The sequence below is a fragment of the Pongo abelii genome, chromosome 2, assembly GCF_028885655.2.
Source record: "Pongo abelii isolate AG06213 chromosome 2, NHGRI_mPonAbe1-v2.0_pri, whole genome shotgun sequence".
Lineage (NCBI taxonomy): Eukaryota > Metazoa > Chordata > Mammalia > Primates > Hominidae > Pongo > Pongo abelii.
The window spans coordinates 10,300,881-10,317,479 of record NC_085928.1 but is presented as its reverse complement, the minus strand read 5'-3'; the positions used below and the strand labels follow the sequence as shown (position 1 = coordinate 10,317,479).

At 36.8% G+C, this 16,599-nt stretch overlaps 1 protein-coding gene across 6 annotated transcripts in view; it reads right to left on the bottom strand.

The window, feature by feature from the left end:
- Positions 1-5,844: 5,844 nt before the first annotated feature.
- The window catches only part of LOC129058437 (uncharacterized), a 29,561-nt gene continuing 18,806 nt past the window's right edge, over positions 5,845-16,599 (bottom strand). For 4 of the 6 annotated variants that reach the window (XR_008523527.2, XR_008523515.2, XR_008523516.2 and 1 more), the window contains one exon: positions 5,845-6,265. The gene's annotated coding sequence lies outside the window, so the exon portion shown is untranslated. The remainder of the gene's footprint in view (positions 6,266-16,599) is intronic. The other 2 variants (XR_008523526.2, XR_008523525.2) reach the window with 2 other exon arrangements.

Here is a 16,599-nt window from a genome sequence, read left to right as displayed (position 1 = left end):
TTCTACAATATATTATCTACAGTATTCTACAATGTATTATAATGAAATATATTACCTAAAATGTCCAGTTTCTAGTGAAATATCAAAACGCTTGTAAAGAAGTATGACCCATACACTGGTTTAAAAAAAAAAAAGGCAACATGAACTGCCTCTAAGAGCCACAAGATGTTGGATTTAACTGAAAAAGACTTCAAAGTACAACTTATAAATATGCTCACAGAGCTGAAAGAGAGGATTATTTTAAAAACGAAAGCAAGATATAATGGCAGTGTTGCATCAAACATCTTCTATCAATGAAGAGATTTAAGTTATTTTAAAAGAACCCCAAGAAAAGTCTAGAGTTGAAAAATACAGTAACTGAAATTAAAAACTCACTAGAGGGGTACAACAGTAGATTAGAACTATCAGAAGAAAGAATTAATAAACTTGAAGATAGGTCAATAGAAATTATGCAAATAAAAGAACAGAGAACAAAATGAAGACAAATAAACAGAGCCTCAAAGTCACAAACATAATGGGAGTGAAGGACAAAAGAAAGAAAAGAGAAGAAAAAATATTTGAATAAATAATGGCAGAAAACTTCCCAAATTTATTAAAAAGCAATATACATCCAGAAAGCACAAAGAATTACAAGTATGATAAATGCAAAGAGATTCACAGATACATCATAGTAAAAAATGCTGAAAGTCAAAGACAATAAGAAAATATTGAAACCAGCAAGAGAAAAATTACTTACAAAGAAACCTCGATAAGATTAATAGTTGACTTCTCAACAGGACAATAGAGGCAAGGATGCAGTAGAATAACATATTCAAAGTACTCAAGGGGAAAAAAAGCTGTCCACCAAGAATTCTGTATCCAACAAAACTAAATGTATATTTTGAAACAGTCTGGCTCTGTCACCCAGGCTGGAGTGCAGTGGCATGATCTCAGCTCACTGCAACTTCTGCCTCCTGGGTTCAACCAATTTTCAGTTCTCAGTCTCCCAAGTAGCTGAGATTACAGGTGTGCACCAATGTGCCCAGCTGATTTTTGTATTTTTAGTACAGACAGGATTTTGCCATATTGGCCAGGCTGGTCTCAAACTCCTGGCCTCAAGCAATCCACCTGCCTTAGCCTCCAAAAGGGCTGGGATTACAGGCGTGAGCAACCATGCCCAGCCCAAACCATATTTTTTTTTAATAAAGGGGAAATAAAGATTGACCCAGATAAAAAAATAAATAAAAGAATGTATTGCTAGCAGATCTATCTTCCAAGAAATACTAAATGAAACTCTTCAGACTGAAAGCATGTAACTCCAGATGATAATATGAATACAAACATATAAAAATAAAGAGCACTAGAAAAGATAATTATTTAATTATAAAAATCAGTATAAGTCTATTTTCTTCTGCTTTCTTTTCATAAGTGATTTAAGAAGCAAATACAGCCAGGTGTGGTAGCTCATGCCCATAACCTCAGCAACTCAGAGGCTAAGGCAGGAGGATCACTTGAGACCAGGAATTTGAGGCTGCAGTCAGCCACGATCATGCCACTGTACTCCAGCCTGGGTGACAGAGCAAGACCCTAACTCAAAAAAAAAACCAGAAGCATGTGTATATAATAAAAATAATGTGTATATAATGTAATTTTGGGCCTATGACATAGAGAAATGTAATATTATGTGTAATGTATTTGTCTATAATGACACAAAAGAGGTGGGTAGAAGCAGAGCTGTATTGAACTAAGGATGTGATGACAGATGGTAAAGTAATAATCAACAATTTATCATTAAGTTTATAACATTGATAGATGTAACATGCGTAACAATAATACCACAAGAAAAGGGAAAAGTGAATAGAGCTACATAGTAGTAAGGCTTCTATATATCACCATAAGTTAGTATAAATCTAAAGCTGAATCTGATAAGATGTACACTAAACCCAAAAGCAATCAATAAAAAAACTCAGAAAAATAAATTAGAAAATACACTAAAGAAACTAAAATCCTAAGTAGAAAGTATTCACTTAGTGTAAAAAAGCAAGAAAGAAGTAATAAAGAAACAAAATGACATGAGACATATAGAAATATAAAGCAAAATGGCAGATGTAAATCCAACAATATCAATAGCAACATTAAATGTGAATGAATTAAAAAATCCAATAAAAATGCAGAGATTGTTGGACTTGGTTAAAAAAACATGATACAACTATATGTTGTGTATAAGAGGGCAAGATTAGATTCAGATTAGATTCAAAGATACAAATACGTTGAAAGTAAAGTATGGAAAAAGAAATATAGAAACAGCACAAGAAAGCTGGAGTGGCTGTACTGATATCAAACAAAATAGAATTTAAAACAAAAAAAGGGCCGGGCGCAGTGGCTCACACCTGTAATCCCAGCACTCTGGGAGGCCGAGGCGGATGGATCACAAGGTCAGGAGATTGAGACCATCCTGGCTAACACGGTGAAACCTCATCTCTACTAAAAATACAAAAAAATAGCCGGGCGTGGTGGCGGGCGCCTGTAGTTCCAGCTACTGGGGAGACTGAGGCAGTAGAATGGCATGAACACGGCAGGCGGAGCTTGCAGTGAGCCGAGATGGTGCCACTGCACTCCAGCCTGGGCGACAGAGCAAGACTCTGTCTCAAAAAAATAAAAATAAATAAATAAATAAGTAAATAAATAAATAATAAAAAAAATAGAAAACAAAAAAAGTTGTTACTAGAGAGACAGAGAGACATTTCATGCTGATAAAAGAGTCAATCAATCAGGAAGATATAACAATTATAAACACGTATGCATTTTATAACAGAGCATCAATAGACATGAAGTGAAATTGACAGAAACTAAGGGAGAAATATACAATTCAGCAATAACAGTTGAAGACTTTAAAACCTCACTTTCAATAATGGATAGAAAGACTAGACAGAAGATTAATAATGAAATATTAGACTTGAACAGCACTATAAACCAACGAGACCTAACAGACGTCTATAGAACACTCCACTCAACAACAACAGAATATACATTCTTCTCAGGAGCACAAGAAACATTCCCCAGGACAGACCATATATTAGGCCATAAAACAAACCTTAACAAATTTAAAAGAATAGAACTAGCACAAAGTATGTTCTCTGACCACAATTGGGATAAAATTTGAAATCAACAATGGAAAATTTGGGGAAACTCAGAAATATGTGGAAATTAAACACACCCTTATATAACCAATAGGTCAAAAAGAAATAAAAGGACAAATTTAAAAATACATTGACAAGAATGAAAATGAAAACACACCATACCAAAACTTATAGGATAAAGCTAAAGCAGTGCTTAGACAGAAATTTATAGCTGCAGTGCCTATATTAAGAAGGAATGATCTCAAATCAATAACCTAATCTTCCACCTTAAGACACTGGAGAAAGAAGAGCAAACTAAACCTAAAGCAATCAAAGAAAGGGAATAATAAAGGCTAGAGCAGAAATTAATGAAACAAAGAATAGAAAAACAATAAAGAAAAGAAGTTAATTCAAGGCCAGTTTGTTGTAAAGATCAACAAAATTAACAAACCTTTAGCTAGATTGTTCAATAAGAAAAGAAAGAAGAGTCAAATTACTAGAATCAGAAATTAAAGAGAAGACATTACTACTACCCTTACAGAAATAAAAAGATTATAAGGAAATATTATGAACAATTGTATCCAAAAAACTCAATAAATTAGAAGAAATGTCCTTCCATAGAAGGACAAAAACAAAACTACAGGAACTGACTCAAAAGTAAATAGACAATCTGAAAAGACTTATAACAAGTAAAGAGATCGAATTAGTAATCAAAAACTACCCATAAAGAAAAGCTTAGGTCCAAATGGCTTAATCACTGAATTTTATCAAATACTTAAAGAAGAATTAATACAAATTCTTCACAAACTCTTCCAAATAGTAAAAGAGGAGGAAACACTTTCCAATTCATTTTATGAGGCCAATATTATCTTACTATCCAAACCAGGTGAAGATAGCACAAGAAATGAAAATTACAGACCAATACCTCTTATGCAAAAATCCTCAACAAAATACTAGCAAATCAAATTCAATAACGTATAAAATAAATCAAACTCCATGACCAAGTTCAATTTATCCTAAGACTGCAAGCTTGGTTTCAACATCTAAAAATCAATTAAATCACCATACCAATAGAATAGCAGCTAAATGAGCTAAAATTATACTCGATGGTAAAAAACTGGATACTTTCCTCCTAAGACCAGAAAAAAACAAGGATGTATGCTCTCACCATTTCTATTCAACATTGTACTGGAGGTTCCGGTTGGGGTAATTAGGCAAGAAAAAAGAACAGGCAGCATTCAGATCACAAAGAAAGAAGTAAAACTCTATCTATTGAAGATGACATGATCTCGTACATAGAAAACCCTAAGGGGCCAGGCATGGTGGCTCACACCTGTAATCCCAGGACTTTGGGAGGCCGAGGCAGGCGGATCACTTGAGGTCAGGATTTTGAGACCATCGTGGCCAACATGACAAAACCATGTCTCCACTAAAAATACCAAAATTAGCCAGCGTGGTGGCACACACCTGTACTCCTAGCTACTGGGGAGGCTGAGGCACAAGAATCGCTTGAACCTGGGAGGCAGAGGTTGCAGTGAGTCAAGACTGTGCCACTGCACTCCAGCCTGTGTGACAGAGTGAGACGCTGTCTCAAAAAAAAAAAAGAAAAAAGAAAAAAGAAAATTCTAAGGAATCCATTAAAAAACTATTAGAACTAATAAATGAGATGAGCGAGGTTGCAGAACACAAAATTAATACACAAAAATCAATTGTATTTTTGCTGGGTGCAGTGGCTTATGTCTGTAATCCCAGCACTTCGGGAGGTGGAGACAGGCAGATCACTTGAGGTCAGGAGTTCAAGACCTGTCTAGCCAACATGGTGAAACCCAGTCTCTACTAAAAATACACAAATTAGCCAGGTGTGGTGGTACAGGCCTGTAGTCCCAGCTACTTGGGAGGCTGAAGCAGGAGAATTGCTTGAACCTGAGAGGCACAGGTTGCAGTAAGCCAAGATTGCCCCACTGCACTCCAACTTGGGTGACAGAGTGAGGCTCTGTCAAAAAATAATCAATTGTATTTTTAAATAAACCTTTAATTTTAGAATAGTTTTAAATTTTAAAAAGAGTTGCAAAGATAGTACAAAGAGTTCTTTATATCCTACACCCAGTACCCTCTAACCTCTAATATTAACATCTTCTATTACTATAGTACATTTATTTTAATTACTGAACCAAAATATACGAGTAACAAATCAATAAACATTTGATTGCAAGTAAGAGAAGACTAAATCAAAATAGTAATAGTAGTAATTTCAATAGTGGTAGTAGTGATAACTGGTCGAGGAATAATATACACTTTAGTTGAAACCAGGCCTCAAACATTGTCATCAAGATTACCTTCCTCTCTTATTTTTTCCTTTGCACTATATCAATTATATGTTTACACAATTTCAATGAACAATCCAAAATAAAATTAAGAAAACAATTTCATTTACATTGAAAACAATTTCATTTACAATTCAAAAAGAATAAAATGCTTAGGAATAAATTTAACAAAAGAAGAGCAAAACTTATACTCTAAAAACTGTAAAATATTGCTCAAAGAAATTTTAAATATCTAAATAAATGGGAAAAATCCCATGTTTGTGGACTGAAAGACTAAACATTGCTAAAATAGCACTATTCACCAATCTGATGTACAGAGTCAGTGCAATTCCTATCAGCATCCCAGCTGACTTTTTTGTAGGAATGGACAACCTGATTCTAAAATTCATATGGAATAGCAAGAGACTCAGAATGGCCAAAAAGATCTTGAAAAAAAGAACAAAGTAGGAAGAGTCAAGGTTCTTGATTTCAAAACTTACTACAAAACAAGAAAATAGAAAAATAAATAGGAGCAGAAATAAAAACAAAGTAGAAAACAAGCATACAATAGAAAGAAGCAACATAACCAAAAGCTTTTTTAATAAACCCTTAGCCAGGCACAGTGGCTCACACCTGTAATCTCAACACTTTGGGAGGCCAAGGGAGGTGGATCACAAGGTCAGGAGTTTGAGACCAGCATGGCCAACATGGTGAAACCCCGTCTCTACTAAAAATACAAAAATCAGCCAAGCATGGTGGCAGGCGTCTGTAATCCCAGCTACTCAGGAGGCTGAGGCAGGAGAATCGCTTGAACCTGGGAGGCAGAGGCTGCAGTAAGCCGAGATCGCGCCATTGCACTCCAGCCTGGGTAACAAAAAAAGAAATCAAAATTAATAAATCCTTGACGAGTTTGGTAAAGTAAAATGAAAAAAGGTACAAATAACCAAATGCCAAGAATAAAGAAAAGAACATTGTTACAAATCCTGAAGATAATAAAATGATGAGGCTTTGTGAATACATTTTTATGCCAATATATCTGAAAATTTCTATGAAATAAAAAATTATGAAAATACAGCTTACCATATCTGAAACAAGAATATAAAATATTAAAGCTATTAGAACTATTAAACTACTAGAAAAACTAAAAATACTATTAAAAATATTTTCACAAAGGAAAATCTAGATCCAAATGTCTTCACCAGCAAATTCTACTAGAAATTTCAACCCAGAGAAGAGAAAAAGGGGAAACATTTTACAAATTGCTTTGTGAGGCAAGAGTACACTTGATACCAAAACCCAATAAAGGCAGTATGAGAAAGGAAATATCACTCAAGAAAATAAATGGAAAAATTCTGAGTGAAATATTAGCCAATTAAATCCAGAGATATATCACACCAAATAAAATTTATTTCAAAAAGTATAAGTTAAGTATAAGTTGGTTTAATATCTGGAAATCATCATATTAGTAGAATTAAGTTCTTTAAAAAGCATATAAATGTCTTAAAAGATGAAGGGAAAAAATTGATAAAATTTAATATACATTCACAATATTTTTATATCCTCAGGAAGTAGGAATAGAAGCAAACTTTCTTGATCTGAAAAAGGATATATATGAGAAATACACAACAAGTGGCATACTTAGTGATGAAATGTTAAACTTTTTCCCCTTTGAGATCAGGAATCAGTCAAGGGTGCTCGCCATCCCCACTTATTTGCCATTTTATGAGAGTTGCTAGTCAGGCAAGGCAAGAAAAAGAAATAAAAGATATGAAGAGTAGAAAACTACTCCTAAAACTGGAATTATTTGTAGGTTATATGATAATGTACAGCTAAAATTCAAAAGATTCTTAACATAATTTATGTCATATTCTTAGAATTAATATAAGGTCAATATACAAAAATCAACGGAACTTCTATATATCAGTAAGAAACCAAAAATAAATTGTTTTAAAAGATGCCACTTGTGCTTGTATCAATATATATTAAGTACTTAGGAATAAAACTAAAGAAAATCTAAGTAAATTAATGTTCATGACTTATAGGACTCAATATTATAAAGATGTAAATTATTTCTAATTAATGTATAGTTTCAAGGCAATCCTAATCAAAAATTCTAGCAGGATTTTTTTTAGAAATTAACAAGCTGATCCAAATATTATATGAAAGAATAAACAACCAGATATAGCCAAGTCAATCTTGAAAAAGAAGAACAAAGTAGGAGAATTTGCTCTACCAGACATCAAAACCCATTATAAAACTACAATACTTAAGAAAACATAATGTTGAGGCAAGAATAATCAAATAGATCAATGGAGCAGAAAGGGGAGCCCAGAAACACACCCACATATATTCAGATACTTGATTTATTTTTTAAAAAAAAGATTACACTTCAGAACAGAGTGTAGGAAATTATTTTTAACAAATATTGCTAAAACTATTGGTTATTCATATGAGGAAAAGAGTAAACTTGATACCTGCCTCACACCACATTAAAAAGTCAGTTGCAGGTGGAATTGTACATCTAAAAGTGAAAGGTAAAACAACAAAACTTCTGCAAGATAACATAGGAGAATATATAATCTCAGGGTAAGAAACAACTTTTAACTAAGATACCAAAAAACCTAACCATAAAGGAAAGCACTGACATATTTGAATGCATGAAAATATATATGGAATGCATTTTATGTATGTAGAAAACACATATGTAAGTGCTATCACTTGAATATTTGTCCCCTCCAAAACTCATGTTGAAATTTAATCCCCAATGTGGCAGTTGTAGGGAAGTTTAAGTTTTCCCCGAAGATTCGATAATTTGAGTCTATAGAACTTACAATAGAAAGAGTAACAGAAAAAATGGCATACAAATTTTATTATGTGCACATGTGTGCACAGGAGTCATAAAAAATATAAACACTCAAAGAAAGGCAAGATGGTTGTTTTTGTGCTGTCTTGGGGTTACAGAAAGAATAGGGGCTTGGATGGTGGCAAAGACAGGTTGTGGGAGAGAGAAGAGGAAAGACCTGGGGAAAAGGCAGTCTTGTTATGCAGGAGAAACCTCACAGGTAGCAGCCCTCAGAAAGAACAAATGAGTGGCAAATCCAGACAAGGGGACAAATATTCAAGTGATAGCACTTACGTATGTATTGTTTAATTCACTTTATTTCCTCTGTAGATGCAAATCTCCCCACAAAAGACAGCTTTGTAGGGCTACTTCTGTCTGCAGGCCCTCTGAACTGAACAGGCATCTCAAAATATGTCAAAGAAGTATATTTTAGGGTAAACCATTTTGGTTTCCTTCACAGTTGAGAGATGAGGCCTTCAAGAAGTGATTGGTTCATGAGAGCAGTGCCCTCATGAATGGATTAATTTATTCATGGACTAATGGATGAATAGATTAATGGGCTAAGGGGTTAATGAGTTATCATTGGAGTGGGACTGGTGGCTTTCTATTAGGTCGATGCAAAAGTAATTGCGGTTTTTGCCACTGAACTGCAACTACTTTTGCACTTACCTAAATAAGAAGAGGAAGAGAGACCTGAACTGGCATGCTCAGCTCCCTTGCCATGTGATGCCCTGTGCTACCTCAGGACTCTGCAGAGTCCCCTCCAGCAAGAAAACCCTCACCAGATGTGGCCCCTGGACCTTGGACTTCTCAGCTTCCATAACTGTGAGAAATAATTTTCTACACTTTATAAATTACCCAGTTTCAGGTGCTCTGTTATGAGCAACAGAAAATGGAGTAATGCAATATGAGATAATATTGGACTTTAAAAGTAAATTACATTTAAGAAAAGTTAAAATTAGGAAAGTCTATATATCAAAAGACCCCATTAAGAAAGTTAAAAGGTAAGCCACAGAATGGAAGAAAATATTAGTACCATATATAACAGACAAAATGTTTATATACAGTCTATTTTTAAAACTCCTACATATCAATTAGAAAAAGAAAACAGAAAACTAAGCAGGAGACTTCGACAAGCACTTCACAAAAGAGGATATACAAATGGTCATTGAACACATGAAAAGGTGCTCAGTCTCATTAGTAATTATGGGAATGCAAATTCAAGCCACAATGAGATATCTTTACACACTCATGAGAATGGGCTAAAATTAAAATGTCTGACAATACAAGGTGTTGGTAACAATGTAGAGGAAGAGGAGTTCTCACATACTACTGATAAACATGTAAACTGGCACAACTATTTTGGAAATCGGTTTTGCATTATGTTCTAAAGTTAAGATATGCATGCCTCATAACTCAGCAATTCCACTCCTAGATTTTTTCCCAAGAGAAATGTGTGCACAGGTACAAAATAGTCCCAGGTAGCATGCACACCTCATTTGAGACAAGTGAAAAATGGTCATAGCCACATTGTTTATAATAGCCCCAAACTTGAAACGAACCACACATCCACAAACAGAAAAATCGAAATATAAATTGTGTTATATTTACCCAGTGAAATACCAAACATCAATGAAAACAAGCAAATTGCAACTACACACAACAATATGGATGAATCTCATGAACAAAATATTAAAAGATGCAAGCAAAAAAAAAGACAAACTATACAATTCCAACCTGTATTTTTTAAATAGGCAAAACTAAACAATATGTTTTAGGAATGCATGCTTGGTATAGTGATAAAACAATAAAGAAGAGAGGAACTGATTACCATACAAGTCAGGAGAGTGGTCATGTTGCGGGAGGAGGGAGGTGGGAAGGATTAGGAGGAACACAATATGAACTTCCTGCAGTGTTCAATTTTGTGACCTGGTTGGTGGCTTCGTGGGAATTTGCTTGGCAGTAATTTACTAAGCTGCACATTTCTGTTTGGTGGAATTTGTGAGCTCATAATTTACAATGGAAACATCATTTTAACCACCCTGTTTCTTTGGCTTCAATATATTCATAGTCACATAGATTCTAACCCTTACACTCTTACTCTTTGGCAGCACAACCTGAGGTAGGAGGCGAGGCTCAACTCCAGAGGTGGGGTTCAGACTCCAGACCAGATTGAGGACTAGCTGAAACAGGAGAGAGGCAAAAGCACCTTTCCATAAGACATGCCTACCAGTGCCATATTAGTCTACAATTGCATGGCAGTACCCAGAAGTTGCCACCCCTTTCCATGGCAATGACCCAGAAGTTACCACCCTTTTTCTAGAAAATTCTGAATAACCCACCCCTTAATTTGCATGTAATTAAACATAGGTATAAATATGACTGCAGAATTGCCCCTGAGCTGCTGCTCTCCATACACTGCCTAGGGGCAGCCCTGCTCTTCAGGAGCAGTCACAGAGCTCTAATACTGCCACCTCAATAAAGCTGTTTTCTTCTCCCACTGGCTCACTCTTGAATTCTCTCCAAGCAAAGCCAGGAACCTTCTCAGGCTAAGCCCCAATTCTAGGGCTTGCCTGCCTTACATCAAGCCTACACTTGCTAAAAGTTTTTCACAAACATTAAAGTACCCTGAGAGCAGGTGACTATTATTCCCCTTTTTAGTTAAAGAAACTCATCATGGCCAGGCGCAATGGCTCATGCCTGTAATCCCAGCACTTTGGTAGGCCGAGGCGGGTGGATCACCTGAGGTCAGGAGTTCGAGACCAGCCTGGCCAACATGATGAAACCCTGTCTCTACTAAAAATACAAAAATTAGCCAGATGTGGTGGCAGGTGCCTGTAATCCCAGCTACTTGGGAGGCTGATGCAGGACAATCACTTGAACCTGGGAGGCGAAGGTTGCAGTGAGCCGAGACTGCACCATTGCACTCCAGCCTGGGGGACAAGAGCAAGACTTCATTTCAAAAAAAAAAAAAAAGAAACTGATCATGAAGGCCAGGCACAGGGGAAAGGGCCAGGACTATAACCAGGGGCAGAACAGAAACCAGAACCCTTCCTTTCATCTGATCATCTCCTTTACACAATGGATAGTGTATAGTGTTCCGGGGAAATGTGCAAATCATGTTTTTGTAAATTGATTTCACCTGAAATACCCTGGGGAGCCTGCCACGTAAAGAAAACCCCAGAGCAAATTCATTTATTAATTGATTCAGCAAATATTTATCAAGTTCCTATTTTATTCACAGAACTGAGAACCCCCTGAAATCTAAAATTCTCTCTCATAAAGTGAATAAATCCTTCCTTAATTTATTGGTGTACAGGTCTACATTTTCAGATATTGATAATTCCTAAATGGTTTTTATTTTTTTTTCTTATTGCAAAAGCAGTACAAGTTCACTGTAAGCATTTAGAAAACAGGAGAGAAACAAAATAAAATCATGGGTATTCTGCCACCCAGAGATAACCATTGTTAACATTTTGGTATATATCCTTCTAATAGTTTTTTTCTATGCATGTGTTCACTTTTTTTAACCAAAATAAAATCACACTGTACATCTTGGGTGTTTTGGGGTTTTTTTTACTATATATATATATATATATTTTTTTTTTTTTTTTGAGACAAAGTCTCACTCTGTCACCCAGGCTGGAGTGCAGTGGTGCCATCATAGTTCCTGAAGCCTCAACCTCCTGGACTCAAGTGATCCTCCCAACTCAACCTCCCAAGTAGCTAGGACCACAGGTATGTGCCACCACACCCTGCTAAATTTTTTATTTTTGTAAAAACAGGGTCTCACTATGTTGCCCAGGCTGGCCTCAAACTCCTGGGCTCAAGCAATCCTCCCACCTTTACCTCCCAAAGTGCTTGGATTACAGGCATAAGCCACCACGCCAAGCCCAAATTTTATATTTAAAAAACACAGTTGGATTTATAGCACTAAAGGCCCACAAGAGAAAGCAGGAAAGATCTAAAATTGACACCCTAACATCACAATTAAAATAACTAGAGAAGCAACAGCAAACACATTCAAAAGCTAGCAGAAGGCAAGAAATAACTAAGATCGGAGCAGAACTGAAGGAGATAGAGACACAAAAAACCCTTCAAAAAAATCAGTGAATCCAGGAGCTGCTTTTTTGAAAAGATCAACAAAATTGATAGACCGCTAGCAAGACTAATAAAGAAGAAAAGAGAGAAGAATCAAATAGATGGAATAAAAAATGATAAAGGGGATATCACCACCAATCCCACAGAAATACAAACTACTATCAGAGACTACTATAAACACCTCTAAGCAAATAAACTAGAAAATCTAGAAGAAATGGATAAATTCCTGGACACATACACCCTCCCAAGACTAAACCAGGAAGAAGTTGAATCCCTGAATAGACCAATAACAGGTTCTGAAATTAAGGCAATACTTAATAGCCTACCAACCAAAAAAATTCCAGGACCAGACGGATTCACAGCCGAATTCTACCAGAGGCACAAAGAGGAGCTGGTACCATTCCTTCTGAAACTATTCCAATCAATAGAAAAAGCGGGAATCCTCCCTAACTCATTTTATGAGGCCAGCATCATCCTGATACCAAAGCCTGGCAGAGACACAACAAAAAAAGAGAATTTTAGACCAATATCCCTGATGAACATCAATGCAAAAATCCTCAATAAAATACTGGCAAACCAGATCTAGCAGCACATCAAAAAGCTTATCCACCACAATCAAGTTGGCTTCATCCGTGGGATGCAAGGCTGGCTCAACATATGCAAATCAATAAATGTAATCCATCATATAAACAGAACCAAAGACAAAAACCACATGATTATCTCAATAGATGCAGAAAAGACCTTTGATAAAATTCAACAGCCCTTCATGCTAAAAACTCTCAATAAACTAGGTATTGATGGGACGTATCTCAAAATAATAAGAGCTATTTATGACAAACCCACAGCCAATATCATACTGAATGGGAAAAAACTGGAAGCATTCCCTTTGAAAACTGGCACAAGACAAGGATGCCCTCTCTCACCACTCCTATTCAACATAGTGTTGGAAGTTCTGGCCAGGGCAATCAGGCAAGAGAAAGAAATAAAGGGTATTCAATTAGGAAAAGAGGAAGTCAAATTGTCCCTGTTTGCAGATGACATGATGGTATATTTACAAAACCCCATCGTCTCAGCCCAAAATCTCCTTAAGCTGAAAAGCAACTTCAGCAAAGTCTCAGGGTACAAAATCAATGTGCAAAAATCACAAGCATTCCTATACATCAATAACAGACAAACAGAGAGCCAAATCATGAGTGAACTCCCATTCACAATAGCTTCAAAGAGAATAAAATACCTAGGAATCCAACTTACAAGGGATGTGTAGTTCTCTTCAAGGAGAACTACAAACCACTGCTCAATGAAATAAAAGAGGACACAAACAAATGGAAGAATATTCCGTGCTCATGGATAGGAAGAATCAATATTCTGAAAATTGCCATACTGCTCAAGGTAATTTATAGATTCAATGCCATCCCCATCAAGCTACCAATGACTTTCTTCACAGAATTGGAAAAACTACTTTAAAGTTCATATGGAACCAAAAAAGAACCCGCATTGCCAAGACAATCCTAAGCCAAAAGAACAAAGCTGGAGTCATCATGCTACCTGACTTCAAACTATACTACAAGGCTACAGTAACCAAAACAGCATGGTACTGGTACCAAAACAGAGATATAGACCAATGGAACAGAATAGAGCCCTCGGAAATAATACCACACATCTACAACCATCTGATCTTTGACAAACCTGACCAAAACAAGAAATGGGGAAAGGATTCCCTATTTAATAAATGGTGCTGGAAAAACTGGCTAGCCATATGTAGAAAGCTGAAACTGGATCCCTTCCTTACACCTTATACAAAAATTAATTCAAGATGGATTAAAGACTAAAATGTTAGACCTAAAACCATAAAAACCCTAGAAGAAAACTTGGCAATACCATTCAGGCCATAGGCATGGGCAAGGACTTCATGACTAAAACACAAAAAACAATGGCAACAAAAGCCAAAATTGACAAATGGGATCTAATTAAACTAAAGAGCTTCTGCACAGCAAAATAAACTACCATCAGAGTGAACAGGCAACCTACAGAATGGGAGAAAATTTTTACAATCTACCCATCTGACAAAGGGCTAATATCCGGAATCTACAAAGAACTCCAACAAATTTACAAGAAAAAAACAAACAACCCCATCAAAAAGTGGGTGAAGGATATGAACAGACACTTCTCAAAAGAAGACATTTATGCAGTCAACAGACACATGAAAAAATGCTCATCATCACGGGCCATCAGAGAAATGCAAATCAAAACCACAATGAGATACCATCTCACACCAGTTAGAATGGCAATCATTAAAAAGTCAGGAAACAACAGGTGCTGGAGAAGATGTGGAGAAATAGGAACACTTTTACACTGTTGGTGGGACTGTAAACTAGTTCAACCATTGTAGAAGACAGTGTGGTGATTCCTTAAGGATCTACAACTAGAAATAACATTTGACCCAGCCATCCCATTACTGGGCATATACCCAAAGGATTATAAATCATGCTGCTATAAAGACACATGCACACGTATGTTTATTGCGGCACTGTTCACAATAGCAAAGACTTGGAACCAACCCAAATGCCCATCAACGATAGGCTGGATTAAGAAAATGTGGCACATATACACCATGGAATACTATGCAGACATAAAAAAGGATGAGTTCACGTCCTTTGTAGGGACATGGGTGAAGCTAGAAACCATCATTCTGAGCAAATTATTCCAACGACAGAAAACCAAACACTGCATATTCTCACTCATAGGTGGGAAATGAACAATGAGAACACTTGGACACAGGGTGGGGAATATCACACACCGGAGCCTGTCATGGGGTGAGGGGAAGGGAGAGGGATAGCATTAGGAGATATACCTAATGTAAATGATGAGTTAACAGGTGCAGCACACCAACATGGCACATGTATACATATGTAACAAACCTGCATGTTGTGCACATGTACCCTAGAACTTAAAGTATAAAAAAAAAAAGAATTGGAAAAAAAAAACACACAGTTGGATTCTACCCAGCAAAACAAAGAGAAGTATTCCAAATACAAGTCACCCCAGCTTCCCACCTGGGTGGTAGAACCCCAAGTAGATGTCAGATGCTGATGGAGAACGCACTGCATGGGATGCTACAGGGACTGAGCGTCGCTTTTCTCAGGGACGTGCCTTGGAGGTGGCTGCATTGCTCACAGGCCCAGGTGATCTCCACTGTCGCCATTACCTGAGCACAGCCCCAGGTCTGCACAAGGAAATACACGAGAAGACTGCCATGTAAGAGAACACAGCAGCTTTCTCCAAATCACCTTTGAGAGTTCACCAAAATTTCCCTCCAGCCTCTAGGTAAGTTTAGTTCCTTGTTGTTGACTCAAGTCTCACTACTAGAATTTCAGCACATCCCACTTACAAGCCTATAATATAACCCATATCATATTTTATAAAAGAGTACACTACCAACCCAGGTTGTTGGCAAGACCTCAACATTTTCCCAGAGCAGTAGAGTCAGTAAGTTACCCCTATCAAAAGTAGCATATGTTCAGAAAGTGACTATCAGGAGTAGTGCTGTCCTTGTCCTCTCAGAAGGAATGGCATGAGGTGGTGGCGGGCAAGTGGGTACAGCCCAAGCGCAGTGCATGAGGGAGAGAGAAGATGGCTGATGGTCAGATGCCAGCCATATCTACCATGACCACTGGGACCTCCGGGCACTTGGCCTCCCAGATATCAACAGACTGAGACTAAGTCAACACCATCAGAGCGTGAACTTATACCACCTGGGAAAAGAAGGAGAAGCCAAGGGGATGGCCAAGTTTCAAGAACTTGACCTAACATCTGGGTCCCAGGAATTATCACTGGGGGAGGGAAGCAGCCATCACAGAGAACTTCATGCCTAGAGTGAATATTCAGGAAAACAAAGCACATGTTAAGACGAAAGAACAGGTGACTCAGCTACCTTAAACACCGTCATGACTGTAGTCACACCCCCAGTGGGTTACAGGTTCATCTGTCTTTTTGCCATAACATGAGCTATTCCATCTTATTCTTACAGCACCAAAAACTTCTAGGAAAAGTCAAATGATGGTTTTTATGGAACAAAATAATTATTATAGCAAAGACAAAGTTGCCGATTATGTCAGATGCAAAACAAAATACAAGCAAGGATGAAAATCATCTAAGCCAGTGAACAATTTACTCCTTCACCAACTTGCTTACAGTTTATAACAACTCTTTTAAAGAAAGTATCCAAAAAAACATGCTAGAAAGGCCCACCCAAAGC